Source organism: Eriocheir sinensis, unplaced genomic scaffold (assembly GCF_024679095.1).
Source record: "Eriocheir sinensis breed Jianghai 21 unplaced genomic scaffold, ASM2467909v1 Scaffold408, whole genome shotgun sequence".
NCBI lineage: Eukaryota > Metazoa > Arthropoda > Malacostraca > Decapoda > Varunidae > Eriocheir > Eriocheir sinensis.
This window is the reverse complement of record NW_026111730.1, coordinates 270,770-287,710: the sequence shown is the minus strand read 5'-3', so window position 1 is coordinate 287,710 and position 16,941 is coordinate 270,770. Positions and strand designations below refer to the sequence as shown.

The following is a 16,941-nucleotide window of genomic DNA, read 5'->3' as shown; positions in this document are numbered from 1 at the left end:
ATCCTATGCATCATCAAATATTGTATGCAGATAAAATAAAGGAGTTACCAAATGACTAGCAAATTAAACTGAAAATAAAAGAGTACGACAAGTACATATCAATTTTGGTTACACATAGTATCAAAAGATAAAAAAAAGTTCATTGATTAGGATCAGGTATGTAAAAGGGAATTGCGGGTCAAAAACTAAATACATGGAATTCACAGTATATACAGTAAACTGAGTAAAATTACAGAAAAAAAAAATTAATAAACCAATAAACATTACGTTTCAATGAATAGTGTTCATATAAATTCTTCCTGGAAGACTTTGATTATTGAAAATAAATCCTCCCACTTGTGAACACTATGATCAGTAGTTCTTAATACCAGTATTTCATGATGTTTAATTAATTCAATTTTTCTCTATTACCACTTTTGCTTATGGAATTTTATTCTTCCACTTGATAGTTTTAAACACTTTTGAGTGTTTTGATGTCTCATTGTTGTAAAAATGAATAATAACCATAATATGACAATTGGGAGATTGTATTACTCACGCGCCGACATCTCGTTTTCTACTCAGCCAACTGCTCTTTTGTTGCTATACGTTACATGTTACGTTACGTTACGTCACGTTACATAATGCGTTATATATTTTCTACTACCCTTTAAACCTTCCGTAAAAAAGAACATTGGGAGTGTATAGATGAAAACAACGGTAAATCTTTCCTCTATTCGCGGGTTCTCTTTTTTTTTTCTTTCTATTTTTTCCATTGACAGAATTTAAGCTCTTTAGTGTTTTGAAGCATCATTTGTTGTGGAAATGAATACTAGCCGTTATATGACCACGTCAACGGAGTTAAGATTGGTGATACCTCAATATACTCAAAAAGGCTTAACAATTATCAAATGGAAGAAAAATACAAAACAAAACAGGAAATAATAATAAAGGAAAGAAATACCAAAGTGTGAAAATAGACATGAAATGTTGAAATGGGCGGGACCATGATGTCTCAATAGGACTTAAAGCGTACCTAGCATAGCCTATCCATCTATCTGACATGGTTATATTATAGTTAGGTGTCATTTGCACAACAAATGACACCTCAAAACACTCAAAAGGGTTTAAAACTATCGAATGGAAGAAAAAAAGGTGCATTACCAATAGAAGCGCTGAAGTCATCCTCAAGCTTTACTTAGCACTAGTTAGAGTTCATCTCGATTATGTGGTTCAGTTTTGGTCAGTCCTTTAAGAATGGGTATCAAGATATTAGAATCTGTACAGAGTAAGATGAAAAAAAGTGATTGTTAGGTTGTTAATCAACATAAATAAGTCAAAAAATATAAAATAGGCTACTCTTTTAGGATCACTACCCTCGGCTGAGACATATTGCTTCACCACATGACGCAATGAGGTTTCAGTACATGTGATGACAAGTTTCATATCTCAGAAAAAAGAAATAAAATTGCATGAGACCGACCGACAAGGCATCTCCTGTGTGCCTAACTCCAGCTTACCTCACGAGCCATGAATTTATTCAAGTTCTTCTTGAATGTATTTATGATACTGTCACGCACAGCATGACTGCCAAGCCTATTCCACTCATCCACACCTCTTTTGGTAAACCAATGCTTGTCCATGTCTTTGTTGAATCTGAATTTATCTATCTTAAGCCCACTGCTACATGCATTACCCGACTATTTAACAACAAAAAACCCTATTAAAGCCCTTCATCCCTTTATAAATGTCAGTCACGTCTTCTCGTAACCTTCGCTTCTCTAGAGAATGCAGATTTAAATGCTAAAGTCTATCCTCATATGGAAAGTTTTCCGTCCTTTGAATCACTTTTTTTCATCTTACTCTGTACAGATTCTAACATCTTGATACCCATTCTTAAAGGACTGACCAAAACTGAACCACATAATCGAGATGAACTCTAACTAGTGCTAAGTAAAGCTTGAGGATGACTTCAGCGCTTCTATTGGTAATGCACCTTTTTTTCTTCCATTCGATAGTTTTAAACCCTTTTGAGTGTTTTGAGGTGTCATTTGTTGTGCAAATGACACCTAACTATAATATAACCATGTCAGATAGATGGATAGGCTATGCTAGGTACGCTTTAAGTCCTATTGAGACATCATGGTCCCGCCCATTTCAACATTTCATGTCTATTTTCACACTTTGGTATTTCTTTCCTTTATTATTATTTCCTGTTTTGTTTTGTATTTTTCTTCCATTTGATAATTGTTAAGCCTTTTTGAGTATATTGAGGTATCACCAATCTTAACTCCGTTGACGTGGTCATATAACGGCTAGTATTCATTTCCACAACAAATGATGCTTCAAAACACTAAAGAGCTTAAATTCTGTCAATGGAAAAAATAGAAAGAAAAAAAAAGAGAACCCGCGAATAGAGGAAAGATTTACCGTTGTTTTCATCTATACACTCCCAATGTTCTTTTTACGGAATGTTTAAAGGGTAGTAGAAAATATATAACGCATTATGTAACGTGACGTAACGTAACGTAACATGTAACGTATAGCAACAAAAGAGCAGTTGGCTGAGTAGAAAACGAGATGTCGGCGCGTGAGTAATACAATCTCCCCAATTGTCATATTATGGTTATTATTCATTTTTTACAACAAATGAGACATCAAAACACTCAAAAGTGTTTAAAACTATCAAGTGGAAGAATAAAATTCCAAAAGGAAAAGTGGTAATAGAGGAAATATTCACCCTAATTGAATTAAAGATCATGAAATACTGGTATTAAGAACTACTGATCATAGTGTTCACAAGTGGGAGGATTTATTTTTCAATAATCAAAGTCTTCCAGGAAGAATTTATATGAACACTATTCATTGAAACGTAATGTTTATTGGTTTATTAATTTTTTTTTTCTGTAATTTTACTCAGTTTACTGTATATACTGTGAATTCCATGTATTTAGTTTTTGACCCGCAATTCCCTTTTACATACCTGATCCTAATCAATGAACTTTTTTTTATCTTTTGATACTATGTGTAACCAAAATTGATATGTACTTGTCGTACTCTTTTATTTTCAGTTTAATTTGCTAGTCATTTGGTAACTCCTTTATTTTATCTGCATACAATATTTGATGATGCATAGGATACGCTAAGATTACGATAAGGTAATCCAGTAATATATTCCCTATTAAGCTGTCGGTTTCAACAATGCTAGATCATTGATTGTCAGCCTGTATGTCCGGAATACTGTAGAGCCTGTCTGGTTTCTAACATGCTTAATTTGGTACTTGTTTTACATTCACTTATCTTCTATTTATTTAGTGTGTATTCCCTTTTGGTAATGATCATCAACAGGTGAAAAGATTAATAATACGCTAAGCACATAAGAGAGTGAGTTCTGCCCACCTTAGTTATACATGATGACATGTCACTAATACCCTTCCATACATTAACTAATTGGTTTCCTCCAGTACGTTTTGATAAGTTTTCTCTGAAGGCCGGTTCAGGCACATGGTTATCCGCGTCCGTTCTCTAGGTTTAAAGTGTTCTGGCAATACAGAAATACATAAATATTTTAGTCCTCATTGGTCTCTGGTTATAAAAATTAACATTACTGGTCACATTAATTGATAAAAAAATATGGTTCTCTAATTTTCCTCCATATCTGAGTATCATGCGTTGATCACATTAACTCCATGGTTTCCTGGTGTTTGGGTTCCATTACATACTACTTTCTAATAGGATCTTGGAGATACACTTATATTGTTGACCTAATCCTGTGGTTTACTGTGGTTTGGTTCCATTCCACACTACTCTAATAGGACCCACTATAATCCCTTGGTATTGTTGACCTTGTCCTTAATGAATTAGGTAAAATATTATAATACATTTGCTCGATAAGATCATTTTATTTCAGGGGAAAGTATATCTATATTTTTTTTGTCGTTTTTGTTGGTGTAATTGACAGCTTGACTTACTCCTTTGTGATTGTATTTCTTCCTTTACGAGGAATACCTATTTTTTTTTTCGCCATTCATAGTGTGGGTGGGATCGAACATTTGGGTAGAAAAAAATGTGATGAGTGTATTTTTTTTTTTATAATTTTGATGTTTTTTTTTTTCACACCATTGTCTTCGCATGCTCAAGGATATGAGTATGGGAAGGTTTAATCCCAGCAAAATCATTTTTCTATACCCCCTAAAAAGTGCATACTCTGCTTCCTAATGTACTTAAGATTCATTTTGAGAATTGTGTGTCATGTTATGGGAGTTTTTTTTTAAGTGTCTAGGAAAAAAATATAGTTAAAGTTGTAGATTAAATTACCTATTTTTCTGAAAGCTCAAAGTATAACTATCTTTTCTTTCTTATTATATCCTCCCGTAAGCAAATGAATGTGTGGAATTAGTGAAGGTAACAGCGTTACAATGCTTATATGGAGTTCAAGATTTTACCGTCATCAAAATCATTTCCATAATGTCTGGAAAGAACAAGTGCCTTAACTAGCGAACTATATTATTCTGTCTGTTTTTTGTTTTGTTTTTTCAAATAGAAAAAAAAAATCACCCTCGCAATAATTAGCACTTTGACATGTTCTAAATAAATGTGTTATATTGGATTGCATATACCCACTGATTTCCGCCCCACACAAAAAAAGAAAGGAGAAAAGTATGAATAAAATATAATAAGTTAAGAATGTCTTGTCTTGTCTTATCTTTGCTCATTTGCTGACTAAGAACAAGTTAGATTTTTACGATCATCTCATCTTCAAGTGTAACTACATTGATTTTCAGCGTCGTTTATATGCATTAACGAAAAGTAAAATTTATTGTTATGTGACTGTGAGCAGTTAACGAAGATATGATGTATGACACAGGTAATAGAAGGAACCGTTGCAAGAAACGTAGCAGAAAGGTAATGGTATGCTTAGTAGGAAGAATGTGGCAATATTCACGCTAAAGGTAACATTAACGTAGCAAAACACACACAAAAAAAACGCAATGACCTACTTGACCTACTCCTTTGTGATTGTATTTCTTCCTTTACGAGATAAAAAAGCAAAGTTTTTTTTACACTTCATTGCCTTCGCATGCTCAAGGATATGAGTATGGGAAGGTTTAATCAACAAAATTTTTCCACTCCGCCGGGAATCGAACCCGGTCTCTCTCGGTTATGAGCCGAGTGTGCTAACCACTGCACCACGAAGCCCCCCCCCGATTATCAGAAAGGTTGTGGGAATATGCATTAAAGGTACCAATACATAGCATTGGCGTAATGGGATGTAGTAAAGGGTTCTTAAAGGTGATGGGGACGTGGTAACTAGGTAGTAGAAACGTACATATGATCCACAGAACGTTGCAATATTATTATTATTATTATTATTATTATTATTATTATTATTATTATTATTATCATGTATGCCATGTGTGTGTACTATAACTTGTCTGAATTATCCCCCTCATCCAGAATTAAGATGCATTTTAACAATATTATTATTATTATTATTATTATTATTATTATTATTATTATTATTATTATTATTATCATGTATGCCATATGTGTGTACTATAACTTGTCTGAATTATCCCCCTCATCCAGAATTAAGATGCATTTTAACAATGTTATTATTATTATTATTATTATTATTATTATTATTATTATTATTATTATTATTATTATTATTATTATTATTATTATCATGTATGCCATATGTGTACTATAACTAGTCTGAATCCCCTCATCCAGAATTAAGATGCATTTTAACAATGTTATTATTATTATTATTATTATTATTATTATTATTATTATTATTATTATCATGTATGCCATGTGTGTGTACTATAACTTGTCTGAATCCTCTCATCCAGAATTAAGATGTATTTTAGAGTGTAATTCAAAATTTATTGTGTTCATGTAATGGTTTAACTATTCAGACTGGATTAAGTTTGGATTTAACACAAACGAAAAATAATCGTCCTGCATTAAGCTAATATAAGATTTTGACATGTTAGTTTCTCACTAGATATCAATAAAATCATAAAATCCTATTCATTTTAACTATTCCTTATATAAAGACTATCGCGGTGGTAGTTTAATTCTTTATCTTGACGCCCGGAAAAACGCGGGAAAGGGGGGGAGGTGCTGATGTATCCGCCGAATACCATTCCACAGCTTTCACAGAGTTTTCTGCATTGTTAGCTCGTGGTGAAGAACACTCATGGACGGAAGGAGAGATGTGAAACGTCTCCACAATGTTTAAACAAAGAGTCATCTCCACGGCGGTCACTGTCGACGACCGACACGATCCACTAAACGACTTTCGCCTCACACTGTTTACACAAAGCATTGCTTCTCATTCTCACGAAATATACCATCATCCCGCAACAGAGACGAGTCAACACCGTGACGTTAAGCCATTCCCCACCAGGGTTCAGCTTTGTTCGCCTAACGCGGGAGAGTGGGAGATACCTATCACATCTGCTAGAGGAGGGTGGGGTGGGGGGGGAGAAGGGCGGAAGCAGGTGTGTAGCGAATTTTACGTAACGACTTTCCCATCATCGCCATCTTCCATAGTATATTTTCAACTGTGACAGTGTTTGCACGTGCTACCATAAGCCAACTCCCCGTCATTCATATAATTTCTCTTTCTTCCTTTCTCTTTGTCCTTTTTCATCTTCGTCTCTCTCTCTCTCTCTCTCTCTCTCTCTCTCTCTCTCTCTCTCTCTCTCTCTCTCTCTCTCTCTCTCTCTCTCTCTCTCTCTCTCTCTCTCTCTCTCTCTCTCTCTCTAAGAAACAAATTTGATGAACTGAGATGTCTTGCTTTAACAGAAAATTTTGACATAATTGCTATAACCGAAACATTTATCGACACCACAAATATTGATTTAAGTTCCGAATACAACATAGATGGCTACAGACTCTTCAACAAAGATCGTGTAAACCGTAGAGGCGGTGGCGTCGCCCTTTATGTCAAAAGCTATTTGCAACCCACTGACAAAACACCGGGAAACAGTAACGTTGAACATTTGTGCGTGCGAGTAAACATTGCAAAAGTCAATTTAAATATATCTGTCACCTACAGACCTCCCGGGCAATCACTCGATGACGACCTTGAAATGTACAGCGTCTTAAGGCAGTCACTTAATAACAGCGACTCACTGATATTAGGAGACTTTAACCTCCCCCATATCGACTGGGCGACACTGTCAGGTACAGAAGGCGAGTCACATAGAATGATCGAATTTCTAGAAGAAAATTATCTAAGCCAAATGGTTTCTGAGCCAACTCGACAAAATAATATACTCGACCTTGTTATAACGACCCAAGATAACCTAGTCAGTAGTGTCACGGTAGGAGAACACCTCGGTTCTTGCGATCATAAATTAGTGCGCGTCGACATTAAAGCTCAATCATCAGTGACTGAAAATAAAGTAAAGGTGCCCAATTTCAAAAGAGCTAACTTCGTAGAAATCCGACAAAACTAACAGAAATACAACTATCAGATGACGGCAACGTAGAGGAAGCCTGGCTAAGCCTTAAAAATCACTTACTCACTCAGCAGAACACATTCGTCCCCTTGTGCGAGAAGCGAATTAACACTAATAAAGCCCACCGTGGTTTAATAGCGAAATTAAACAATCAGTCAATGAGAAAATTGTTTTACAGGTTAAAGAAAGAACAAAGCACACCGAAAACATTAGACTTTATAATGATGCCAGGCGACGAGTAAAAGACTAGTAGGTCAGGCAAAGCGTAGATACGAAGAAAATATTGCAGCCAACTGTAAAAATAATCCGAAATCTTTCTTCAGTTACATAAACAACAGAAAGGCGATCAAAAGTGGTATTGGACCTTTAACAACAGCGACGGTGCACTAGTGACTGACAGCCAACACATTGCAAACCTCTTAAACAATTACTTTTCCTCAGTGTTTAATACTAACAGTCTTCCTCTCGCTACCACCAACACCAGTACTATTGTAAATCTCGAGCATGCATTGCCTAATTTTGAAATAACAACCGATGAAGTCCTTAAAGCTCTCCATTCACTTAAAACAAACAAAAGTCCTGGACCTGACAAAGTATATCCAGCTCTGCTGAAAGAAACAAAGCGCGAAATACTCTCCTCCCTCACAACCGTATTCAATATGTCCTTGCGACAAGGCATCGTCCCTTCAGATTGGAAAAAGGCTAACGTGACACCGATTTTCAAGAAAGGAGACAAAAAAGTACCAGGTAATTACAGGCCCATTAGTCTAACTTCGGTTGTAGGTAAGCTACTTGAGGGCATAATTAGAGACAAAATTGTGAGTTACCTTGAAAGCCACTCATTGATTGGGGACTCACAACATGGCTTCCGAAACAAAAGATCCTGCCTGTCAAACCTATTAACCTTTTATAACGACCTCTTCACTGTTTATGACGTAACCAAATCACTGGACGTAGTCTATCTTGATTTCCAGAAAGCGTTTGATAAAGTCCCGCATCATAAATTACTTTACAAATTAAAGCAAATAGGTATTGACGGTCAAGTAAACCAATGGATCGCGAATTGGTTGAGCAACAGACAACAAAGAGTAGTGATTGACGGATTTAACTCAGAGTGGGCGCCTGTCACTAGTGGCGTCCCTCAGGGCTCGGTCCTTGGCCCAGTGCTCTTCATTATTTACATCAACGACGTGGATGTTGGACTCAATAACCGCATTAGTAAATTTGCCGACGACACAAAGATTGGTAACTCGGTTCTCACTGACGAAGACAGGCAAAGCCTCCAAGAGGATTTGCACAAAATTTCAGCTTGGTCGGATAGATGGGAGATGCCAGGTCCTTCAAGTTGGAACGAGGAATAAGAAGTTCGAATACGAAATGCGCGGCGTTACACTCAAAAGCGTTCAATGCGTCAAAGACTTGGGGGTCAAAATCGCGTCAAACCTCAAATTCTCACAGCAATGCATCGATGCAGCAAATAAAGCGAACAGAATGTTGGACTTCATTAAAAGAAACTTTGTATTCAAGAATAAAGATGTAATACTCCCGCTCTACAACAGTTTAGTCAGACCCCACTTGGAATATGCGGTACAGTTTTGGTCTCCCCACCATGCAAAGGATATTGCTAAATTAGAAGGTGTTCAGCGTCGGGCAACGAAAATGATCCCTTCCTTGCGCAACAAATCCTACGAAGAAAGGCTTTCTACCCTTAACATGTTCTCTCTTGAGAAACGTCGCCTCCGAGGAAAACTGATCGAATGTTTTAAAATACTTAATGGTTTCACGAATGTAGACAGATCAACATTGTTTATGATCGATGACACTTTGCGCACGAGGAACAATGGCGTAAAACTCAGATGTAGACACGTAAATTCAGACTGCACCAAATTTTTCTTCACCAATGTTGTAGTGCGAGAATGGAATAAGCTTCCACCATCAGTGGTCCAGTGTAACACGATTGACTCCTTCAAAAATAAGCTCGACCGTCACTTCCTTCAACTTAATATCAACTAGAGTAGAAATGCAACGTTTTGGAGTCTTCTGATTAATGTAAAATCACTTAGGTTTAAGGACAGACCACCAAGTCTGGACCATGGGGTCTGTGGTCTGATTTTCTATAAATCTATGTAAATCTCTCTCTCTCTCTCTCTCTCTCTCTCTCTCTCTCTCTCTCTCTCTTACTTTATCTCTCTCTCTCTCTCTCTCTCTCTCTCTCTCTCTCTCTCTCTCTCTCTCTCTCTCTCTCTCTCTCTCTCTCTCTCTCTCTCTCTCTCTCTCTCTCTCTCTCTCTCTCTCTCTCTCTCTCTCTCTCTCTCTCTCTCTCTCTAGATTTTGGCATGTTAGTTTCTCACTAGATATCAATAAAAATCATAAAATCCCATTAATTTTAATTATTCCTTATATAAAGACTATCGCGGTGGTAGTTTAATTCTCTATCTTGACGCTCGGAAAAACGCGGGAAATGGGGGAGGGGATGCAGATGTATCCAGCCGAATACCATTCCTCAGCTTTCACAGATTTTTTATGAATTGTTAGCTCGTGGTGAAGAACACTCATGGACGGAAGGAGAGATGTGAAACGTCTCCCACAATGTTTAAACAAAGAGTCATCTCCACGGCGGTCACTGTCGACGCACGACCGACACGATCCACTAAACGACTTTCGTCTCCCACACTGTTTACACAAAGCATTGCTTCTCATTCTCAAGAGAAATATACCATCATCCCGCAACAGAGACGAGTCAACACCGTGACGTTAAGCCATTCCCCACCAGGGTTCAGCTTTGTTCGCCTAACGCGGGAGAGTGGGAGATACCTATCACATCTGCTAGAGGAGGGTGGGGTGCGGTGGGGGGGAGGTGAAGGGCAGAAGCAGGTGTGTGGCAATTTTACGTAACGACTTTCCCATCATCGCCATCTTCCATAGTATATTTTCAACTGTGACAGTGTTTGCACGTGCTACCATAAGCCAACTCCCCGTCATTCATATAATTTCTCTTTCTTCCTTTCTCTTTGTCCTTTTTCATCTTCGTCTTCTCTCTCTCTCTCTCTCTCTCTCTCTCTCTCTCTCTCTCTCTTACTTTATCTCTCTCTCTCTCTCTCTCTCTCTCTCTCTCTCTCTCTCTCTCTCTCTCTCTCTCTCTCTCTCTCTCTCTTACTTTCTCTCTCTCTCTCTCTCTCTCTCTCTCTCTCTCTCTCTCTCTCTCTCTCTCTCTCTCTCTCTCTCTCTCTCTCTCTCTCTCTTTCTCCCTCTCCTTTTCTTCTCTTCCTTTCTTTTTCTCCTCTCTCTTCCTCTCCTTTTCTCCTCTCTTCCTCTCCTTTTCTCCTCTTTTTCTCTCTCTCCCTTCCTCTTCTCTTTCTCTCTCTCCTTTTATCCTCTCTTTCTCCTTTTCTCTTCTCTTTCTCCTTTTCTCTTTTCTCTTCCTCTCCTTTTCTCCTCTTTTTCTCTCTCTCCTTTTCTTAACATAACTTTGTGTTTTTTGTGTACTTAACGTATATGCTTAACCTCAAACTCTATGTTTAACATGTGTGCGGTTACTTATACATCATCTTCCCCAAAATAAAAAGATACAGTTACTATACTTTCTTTCTCAAAGACAGAGTTTTAATGTACACAACACAACTTTGTGTACTTGATTAATCTCAAACTCTTATTTACCATGTGTGTGTGTGTGTGTGTGTGTGTGTGTGTGTGTGTGTGTGTGTGTGTGTGTGTGTATGCAAAGCTAACAGGTAACAAAGGCGTAACTGTTAAGTATAGCATCTCAGCATGGCGTCACTACTTCACCCTACACGCTCCCTCTAAGACAGAACGAGGCACGGCGCAGCCCATGTCTCGACGCTCCCGGACTCGTCACCTCCCACCAACCGCACCATAGCACATCCCTCGCTCCCTCCCCATAGCCTGTCACTGCCGATCCCTCTCTGTCCCGCCCCACGCTCCCTTGCCCCGCCAAATCAAGCCGCTATGGCATAGGATACTACGGATGTCTTTCCGCCCCCGCCCCACGCTCCCTTGCCCCGCCAAATCAAGCCGCTATGGCAGGCGCCACTACGGATGTTTTTTCCGCCCCGCCCCACGCTCCCTTGCCCCGCCAAATCAAGCCGCTATGGCATAGGATACTACGGATGTCTTTCCGCCCCCGCCCCACGCTCCCTTGCCCCGCCAAATCAAGCCGCTATGGCAGGCGCCACTACGGATGTTTTTTCCGCCCCGCCCCACGCTCCCTTGCCCCGCCCCACGCCCCCTTACCCCGCCAAATCAAGCCGCTATGACAATATTATATCTACTAACGTTATTCTAACTGTGGCCTTCGCCAAGCTCCGCAGTATTTTAGGACAAGTAGCGGGACAAGTATGACTTGCCGTTTTTGCGTCAAGGCAGGGCAAGATGAAAGAAAAATCAAGCACCTGGAATCCACGATCCACTCGTTAACACGGGACATGAAATATTTGGCGGAGCGAGTCACAGCGTGTCGCAGGTGTTCTCCTCGCGGGGGTACCTCGCCCCCCTTCCTTCCACCCCTGCTTCTCCCCATACAGCAGCCTCCCTTCTCCCGCCTGCCTCCCCCTCCTCGATAGTGCCTTCTCCCTTCACTTCCCCCTCCTCCTGCATCTCCCTCTTCCCCTCCACTCCTCCAGCTGCTTCTCTCCTCTCCTCCCCTCTCCCCTCTCCTCACCCGCCATCTCCCCTCTCCACACCCACCATACTTCCCTTCCCTTCTGCCGCCGCTGACTCTCATTCATCACCCCCCTCTCCCCTTTCCTCCACCTCTTCCCTCCCTTCCGTCTCTTCCTGCTCCTGCCTAACGAATTTATTAGACTTCTTCCAAGGTATATATAAGAACTGGGATGCCCACATCCCCAGTGATGTTATATACCTGGACTTTCAGAAAGCCATCGACAAGGTACCGCACGAGCGACTCCTTAAGAAACTGCACTCGGCGGGCATCGGAGCCAATCTGATCGCGTGGATAAGAGATTGGCTCACCGACAGAAAACAACGAGTACTACTCAACGGACAGCCTTCCGATTGGCTACCAGTCACTAGTGGAGTGCCTCAAGGGTCAGTGCTGGGACCCATCCTCTTTATCATATATATCAATGACCTAGAATCAGGACTGAAATCCACAATATCGAAATTTGCAGATGACACCAAGGTGGGTGGAGATGCCCTCACAAAGACCGACTGCGAAATCATTCAGAAAGACCTCAATCACATTATCGAATGGTCGGAAAAATGGCAAATGTCTTTTAATGTTGACAAATGCAAAGTCATGCACATTGGGTCCCAAAATAGTAACCACACATACATCATGAATGGGAGACCTCTGCAAGCGATGCAGGAGGAAAAGGATCTTGGAGTCACTATCAGCAGTGACCTGAAACACGCGAATCACTGTGAAAAAGCATACAACAAGGCCAACATTATGCTCGGGTTCATAGCGAGGAACTTCGAGTGTAAAACACCAGACGTGATGCTATCCTTGTATAATTCCATGGTAAGACCGCACCTCTAGTATGCAGTGCAGTTCTGGTCTCCCAATTACAGAAAGGACATTGCTTTACTGGAAAGGATTCAACGACGCGCCACAAAGATGATTCCAACCTTCAGGGCTCAACCGTACGAGGAACGACTCAAGCGACTCAATCTCTTTACATTGGAGAAAAGACGCCTACGAGGGATATGATTCAAGTCTTCAAGTATCTAAAAAGTTCAATAACGTCGAATACACCAAAATCTATTAACAGCAAACCAAAACAACAACAAGAAATAAACTTTTACCCATTCAGTCGAGTAGATATAAAACAGATATTGGAAGGAGTTTCTTTTCAAACCGAGTCATCCGCCACTGGAACAATCTTCCCTCAGAAGTAGTAAATGCGAATACCATCAACTCCTTCAAATATAGAATCGACCGTCATTTCGCTGCGTCAGGAGTAAACTGAATAACGAGGGGCTTCCATCTGCTCCTCAATATCGAGGTGCTTTCATCTGCTCACCAAGCCCCAAGTGGCGGTCGAGCAGATTAAATCACCCAAGCGGGCGACCTCGTAATGAGCCAATAGGCTTTCTGTTGCCTGCATTTCCATGTTTCCATGTTTCCATGTTTCCTTGTCCTCCACCACATCACCTTCCCCCTCCTCTGCTACCGCTACCTCCCCCGCCTCCTCCTCCTCCCCCGCCTCCCTCCCTCTCCCCTCCTCCTCCCCCCCTCTTCCCCCTCCTTCTCCGCCTCCCCACCACCTCCGCTACCACCTCAGCCACCTCCTCCTCCCCCCCTCCCCCTTCGACGTCATCCCCTTCCTCTCTCTCCTTCTCCCACTCATCGTCCTCCTCCTCCTCCTCCTCCTCCTCCCCTGTTGCCGCCCCTCCTGTAGCGGCTTCCCTTCCGTCTACTGACAAAAGTTAATAAGAGGAAAGTACTGGTGGTTGGGGACTCTCAAGTCAGGTTCATTGACAGGTACTTTTGTTCAAGGGATAAGGAAAATAGGTTTCGAGTGTGCTTTCCCGGGGCAGGCATCCAGCACGTATCTGACAGAATGGAGGAAATTTTAGCGGGGGAGGGGACACAGCCAATCGTCTTCTGCAGTTTCGGTGGTAATGACATCAGTAAGGTGGGTAGCGAAGAGATATTTCGGCGCTTCAGGGAATCGTTCGCTAAAGTGAGGGACTTCGGGGGGGGGGGGGGGTGCAGGCCGCTTGTGGTGTTCTGCCGAGGAGGGGGGTGGGAGAGGGATGGCTTTCCAGAGCCTTAGCAGTAAACAGCAGGCTGGCGGCCCACTGTAAGCGAAAGCGTTGGCTTTTCCTTGATAATTGGGACCTCTTCTACAAAAAAGGCACCTTGTATGCCAAGGATGGCGTGCACCTGTCACTCCAGGGGGTGGAGGTTCTCGCAGACTCCCTCGAGCGATCACTTAGCACCCTACAGGATTTTTTAGAGTAGGTGAAGGGGGAGGGCCTGTCATCAGTGGCTATGCATCGCAGGCTGGGACTAGGGGGCGCAGGAGAAATCGAAAGGATATAAGAAAGGATGGGCTAACGGCTTATTACACCAACAGTAGGAGTCTCAGGAACAAGATAGATCTACTGAGGGGGTAAGCATGTGTCGAGAAATTCGACATTATAGCTATCACGGAAACATGGGTGGATACTGCAAACAAAAACTTCATGTCTGAGTATGAAATAGATGGTTATCAGATGTTTCACAAAGATAGAAAGGGAAGAAGGGGAGGGGGGGTGGCACTTTATGTTAAAGACACACTTAAATGTTCCGCTAACAACTCTATTCAAACAAATGGCGACTCAGAATCAGTTTGGGTGGACGTCCACAAAGGGAAAGACAAACTAATTCTAGGGGTTCTTTACAGGCCACCCAACCTTAGCAGGCAGGACACTGATATATTACTGTAAGAGGTAGGCAGGGCGAGCAGGAGCAAAAATGTCTGCATAATGGGTGATTTTAACTATAGGAATATAGATTGGGAAGGCGTGGTGGGTGATCTAGAGTCTGAGGATTTTCTGAAAGTAATACAAGATAATTTTCTCAAGCAGACAGTAACTGAGCCCACCAGGGGTAACAACATTCTGGACTTGGTCTTAACTAACACTGAGAATATGATCAGCGAGCTAGATGTTGGGGGAGAATTAGGTGGCAGTGATCACAAGGAAATTAGGTTTAAATTAGACTGGGCGGTGACCCATGAACTCAACCCTGTGTTGGTGCCTGACTTTAGAAGAGCTGATTATGAGGGGCTCAGAAGACACCTTGAGGAGGTAAATTGGGAAACCTTAGGGCTGGATGAGGGCCAGATCTCAGGGCTGGAACCGGAAAGACAGGGGAACCATGTAGAAATGACCTACAATAATTTAGTTAGAGAAATTGCAGAGGGTCAGAGACAGCATATCCCCAACCAAGCACGTAGGAAGGATGACCTGCAGACTCAAGCATGAGATAGGCTTGAAGAGAGGACTTTATATGCAAATAAAGAACGGAGAAATCCACCTCAGGGGTAGGTATGTTGAGCTAGCCAGGTCGGTGAAGAAGAACACCCGCCTAGCAAAAAGAAATTATGAGATTAAGGTAGCCAACGAGGCCAAGAGCGATCCCAAGGGCTTCTTCAAATTGTACAGGACGAAAACAAGGGACAGAATTGGACCGTTGAAAACAAACACGGGCGAGCTCGTTGAGAATGGAGAAGATATGAGTCAAATGATGAATAACTATTTCCTCTCAGTTTTCACGCAGGAAAATCTAACAACCATTCCGGAGAGAGTTCAGATATATGAGGGTGACGAGAACGACAAGTTGAGGGATGTGATCATCACAAGGCAAGAAGTCCAGGATGAGATTGGTAGGTTGAAGAAAAACAAATCGTGGGACCCAGACGAAGTATTCCCAAGGGTTCTGAAAGAGTGCAAGGAAGTCCTTAGTGGCCCTCTTGCCGATATCTTTAAGATGTCGGTAAATTACATAAGAACATAAGAACGCAGGAGTCTGCAAGAGGCCGGTAGGCCTGTACGAGGCAACTCCTTTGACCCTAAGCTCCCGTGTATCTAACCCCACCTAATATCGCTGTCCATGAATTTATCTAGTCTATTTTTGAATGTGACAATTGTATTGGCACTCACCACATGACTGCTAAGCCTATTCCACTCATCCACCACCCTGTTAGTAAACCAATTTTTGCCTATGTCCCTGTTGAATCTGAATTTATCCAGTTTAAACCCGTTACTTCGTGTCCTACCCGGTTCTCTTACCAACAAAACCTTATGAATGTCTCCCTTATTAAAGCCCTTCATCCATTTATAAACCTCGATCATGTCTCCACGCACCCTTCGCCTTTCTAGAGAATGCAAGTTTAACTGTTTGAGTCTTCTGGGTATGTGCCCAATCAATGGAAAGTAGCTAATGTGACGCCGATTTTCAAAAAGGAAGACAAGTCAGCCACCTCAAACTATCGCCCAATTAGCTTAACATCAGTTGTAGGAAAAATGCTGGAGTCAATTATAGCCCGGAGCATTCGGGACCATCTAGAAAAGCATAATTTAATTCATGATTCACAGCATGGGCTCACAAAGGGTAGGTCTTGCCTTACTAACCTGTTGTCCTTCTACACTAAAGTAACTGAGGCGGTTGACAAAGATGAAAACTATGACATATTATATCTAGATTTCAGTAAAGCGTTCGACAAAGTCCCTCATCACCGGCTATTACTAAAATTACAGGCTCACGGCGTAGATGGGAAAGTTTTGAACTGGATCAGGGCGTGGCTTAGTGGTAGGAAGCAGAGAGTGCAAATCAATGGTAGGAAATCTGAATGGGGCAGTGTTACGAGTGGAGTCCCACAGGGGTCGGTGCTGGGTCCTCTGCTTTTTATTATTTACATCAATGACTTGGACACAGTAATTAGTAGTGATGTCAGTAAGTTTGCAGATGATACCAAGATCGGTAGAGTAATCCAATCAGACAGCGACGCTACCG

The 16,941-nt window shown here is 41.3% G+C and overlaps 1 protein-coding gene and 1 non-coding gene across 2 annotated transcripts in view; one reads left to right on the top strand and one right to left on the bottom strand.

Moving 5' to 3' along the window:
* Positions 1–16,941, top strand: part of LOC126992147 (WSCD family member AAEL009094-like) — a gene marked incomplete at its 5' end in the record, with an annotated part of 132,206 nt that overhangs the window by 85,320 nt on the left and 29,945 nt on the right.
* Positions 5,106–5,178, bottom strand: Trnam-cau (transfer RNA methionine (anticodon CAU)). Its single transcript has one exon. It is a non-coding gene; the product is annotated as a tRNA-Met (tRNA).